The following is a 4,132-nucleotide window of genomic DNA, read 5'->3' on the forward strand; positions in this document are numbered from 1 at the left end:
CTAACTGTAATGTAATTGAAATGATAAGAAAAAAAAAAAATAATCTGTCTACATCTACTACCTACAGATACGGTAACGTATCTGTAGGTAGTAGATGTAGATAGAATTTTTTTTTATTTTATTTTTTATTTTATTTATTTATTTGGTTTTATCGTTTCTCTACTGATCTCTTCCCTTTCCATTTTTGGATAGCCCGTCTCTTTCCAAGAGCCCTCCGTGTCGCCAGGCGGACACATCGCAAATTCACAACGGTGGATTATTATTATTTTTTTTTTTCAACGCGGCCAGCAGGGGGCGCTGCGCGCGCGGACCCGCGTCCCGCTTACATTTGCCGGGCTTATATATTATTTATATGATTTCGGCCAAGTCCGCGGAGCTCGGGTGAGAAGGGCATTCGTCGGAAAAATCGCGGAGCCCAAAAACCGGGTCTGAGATCAGTTCAATCCAGAGGGAAGGTTGCCCAAGTCCGCGGAGCTCGGGTGAGAAGGGCATTCGTCGGAAAAATTGCGGAGCCCGAAAACCGGGTCTGAGATCAGTTCAATCCAGAGGGAAGGTTGCCCAAGTCCGCGGAGCTCGGGTGAGAAGGGCATTCGTCGGAAAAATTGCGGAGCCCGAAAACCGGGTCTGAGATCAGTTCAATCCAGAGGGAAGGTTGCCCAAGTCCGCGGAGCTCGGGTGAGAAGGGCATTCGTCGGAAAAATCGCGGAGCCCGAAAACCGGGTCTGAGATCAGTTCAATCCAGAGGGAAGGTTGCCCAAGTCCGCGGAGCTCGGGTGAGAAGGGCATTCGTCGGAAAAATCGCGGAGCCCGAAAACCGGGTCTGAGATCAGTTCAATCCAGAGGGAAGGTTGCCCAAGTCCGCGGAGCTCGGGTGAGAAGGGCATTCGTCGGAAAAATCGCGGAGCCCGAAAACCGGGTCTGATATTTCCTTCCTTGCCCATCGCAGCGCCCCCTGGTGGGCTGAATCCGGTACTACGATTTGTGGAAGTCTTGCCGATGAGTGGAGACTGGCACCTCTCGGTCCGGGACAGGCTTCCAGGAGCCTGGGGAAAATCGGAGCATGTGGCGCAAAAGTGTCGCGCGCGCCGCCCGACACGTGACTCTAGTAAGAACCACCTCTCCGGATGTGTAATAGGAAGCACGTGCCGGGGCCTGGGCCCTCGATTCCCAGAACCCTGTATTCACGGTGGGCGTGGTCAGACAGAAAGCGCGGGCTTGGTACGGTGTGTGCGCCACAAACTCCGGAAGTGCTGGGTCTGCTGGTCGCAGTGAGGCAATGTACGGAACCGACGGCAGTGACGAAGACTATCTCCCCGACTCGTCAGAGTTAAGCAGCTCGGATGATAGTGGAGGGGAGGAGACGTCTTTTCACGGCAGGAAGGTTCTGGAAGTGTCCGGGGCTTGCTCCGCGGAGGCCGAACCAAGTCTCCATCCGGCCCGCGCAGTGTCGGTCCAGGTACTTACCCGAAAAGCAGATGGTTCGATTGCATGTAACAAGAAAAATTTCTGCCTGTGGTGCGAGAGGCCATTCTCAAAAATTGCGAGACATGTTCAAGCTGTCCACCACAATGAGCATGAGGTTGCAAGGGCACTCAGCTTTCCGAAGCGCTCCAGGGAAAGGACAGTGCAGCTAGACCTGATTCGCACCCGGGGAAACTTTGCCCATAATGTCGGGGTTCTCCGCGAGGGCAGCGGAGTCCTCCTACCGTGCAAGCAGCCGAAAGAAGCAACGGCTCCCCAAGATTTCATGCACTGTGTAAAATGTAAAGGGCTATTCTCCAGGAAGCACCTGTGGCGCCATGTGAAGAGGTGCCCGCTCCGCAAAAGTGTCAGCCCCAAACCTGGAAGAACCAGGGTGCAGGGTCTCTTCACTTACGCCACACCGCTCCCGAAAGATGTTGGCACTGGCCTCTGGAAGTTGCTGAGCGGAATGAATTATGATGATGTGGTACCGGTAATCAAAGGGGACCGCTGGATTATGCAGTTCGGTCAGCACCTCTATAACCGTCTGGGGTCTGATGTCAGCAAGCATGATTACATCCGTCAGAAGCTCAGAGAGGTGGGGCGGCTTCTGCTGAAGGCGATGAAGGTCACACCGTTGCGGTGTATGGAAGATTTCATTTGCCCACAGAATTTCCTGCAAGTGGTGCATGCTGTGAGGAGCCTGGCCGGTTACGATGACCGCACCAATACATATAAAATACCCTCGTTGGCTCTGAAGGTGGGACACAGCTTGCAGAAGATTTCAGCTATGGTGGAGTGTCAGGCACTGATGGAGGGCAGTGCCCTGACAGAGGAGCGTGCCCGAAACTTTCGGAAAATTTATGAGGCGAGGTGGAGCGAGCTAATCTCCACTGCTGCCCTGAAGACACTTCGAGAGATAAAATGGAATGCACCGCTGCTTCTGCCCTTCACTGATGATGTTAAGCGCTTGAACCTGTACCTCCTTGACCGTCAGCGAGAGTACATCGATGAGTTGTCCGCCCACCCTTCCAAACAGCAGTGGTCCATGTTGGCCAAAGTTACCCTCACGCAGCTGATTCTCTTCAACCGCAGGAGAGAAGGTGAGGTTTCCAAGATGCTGCTCTCCTCCTTCGATTTACGGCACACAGCCGATTTGCAGGGTGATGTGGCCCAGGCCCTGTCAGAGCTGGAGAAGGCACTCTGTCGTCACTTCTCCCGTATTGAGATTCCTGGGAAAAGAGGCAGGAAAGTCCCTGTCCTGCTATCCCCAAGCATGCAGAAAGCGATGGAGCTCCTCATAGAGAAGCGGACAGAATGTGGTGTGACCCCACACAATATCTACATGTTTGCTAGGCCAACAGCCATGTCCCATTATAGGGGATCCGACTGCATACGTCTCTACGCCCGGGAGTGTGGGGCCAAGCACCCCGAAGCATTATCTTCCACCCGCCTACGGAAGCATGTGGCTACACTTTCCAGAGTCCTCAACCTGAGCGATACAGAGATGGATCAGCTTGCTGATTTCCTTGGACATGATATTCGGGTGCACCGGCATTATTACCGCCTCCCGGAGGGTACCCTTCAACTGGCCAAGTTGAGCAAGCTGTTTCTGGCTCTCGAGCAAGGGAGAATGGCTGAATTCCGGGGCCACAATCTGGAAGAGATCTCCATTGATCCAAACGGTAGGTATCACTTGACAGTGTGGCTCCAGGGACTGACTGTCTAAGTGGGCTGGTGTGATCGGTTTCCCTGTCCTTCTCTATCCACAGAGCCGATCCAGGTGGTGAGCGATGACTCTGGGGATGAGCCAGAGAGTCAGGATACTGAGGTTCCCATGGGGCACATGGGAAAAGAAGCTGGCAGCGTGGTGTCGGCGGTGGATGGAGGTGCAGCTAAAGGTGGGTGTGACTGTCCATTCCATTTGAGATGCGTCCATGACTGGTGGTGGCGTTGCGTGGTGACTGACCTTTCTTCTCCCGCACAGGTGACAGAAGGGGTACCAAGCGCAATCCGTGGACCCCAGCAGAAGTGAAAGCTGTTGAACGTCACATGATTCGGTTCATTCGCTCATTCAAGGTGCCGGGCAAGAATGACTGTGATGCGTGCCTAAGGGCAGAACGACAAGCGCTGAAGGCTCGGAACTGGCTCTCGGTTAAGTTTTACATTAAGAACCGAATTACTGCTGAAATGAGAAAGAACCTTTCCTGAATAAAATGTATCTGCTGCTGAATACACGTTTCCTCTATCTCTAATTAAACCCGAAAATAAATCAGTTATGTGGGGTGTCCTCATTAGGCCGGTATTCCTGAATAGGTCCCCATGAGGAAGGTTCCAGACATATGTCCCGATGAGGATAGAAAAACAAGTATGTGTGGGTGTGCGTGTGTCCTGTGCACTTGTTTATATATCCTAACGGGGACAAGGGCCAGACAGCACACCAACACTGGCGGGACCTCCGACATGGTGGGGACCTAAAATGAGGTCCCCATGAGTCTGACCCTGGGAGGTGATGGGGGAGTCATGTCTCAACTACCCAGCATACAATTCTCGCAAGTCCCAGAGAATCACGTTTACCAGACTGGAATGGGTTTCGGTGTGTATGCAATGCAGAGTGTGTTTAAAGCAAACACTTCCCCAGCAGCGCTGTGGAGCATTCCCCGAATAATCT

General features: G+C 53.0%; 1 long non-coding RNA gene across 1 annotated transcript; it reads left to right on the plus strand.

The window, feature by feature from the left end:
- Positions 1-3,234: 3,234 nt before the first annotated feature.
- On the plus strand, positions 3,235-3,694 carry LOC135011512 (uncharacterized). Its single transcript, XR_010210592.1, has 2 exons — positions 3,235-3,362; positions 3,449-3,694. It is a non-coding gene; the product is annotated as an uncharacterized LOC135011512 (long non-coding RNA).
- Positions 3,695-4,132: the final 438 nt, after the last annotated feature.

Source organism: Pseudophryne corroboree, unplaced genomic scaffold (assembly GCF_028390025.1).
Source record: "Pseudophryne corroboree isolate aPseCor3 unplaced genomic scaffold, aPseCor3.hap2 scaffold_2477, whole genome shotgun sequence".
Lineage (NCBI taxonomy): Eukaryota > Metazoa > Chordata > Amphibia > Anura > Myobatrachidae > Pseudophryne > Pseudophryne corroboree.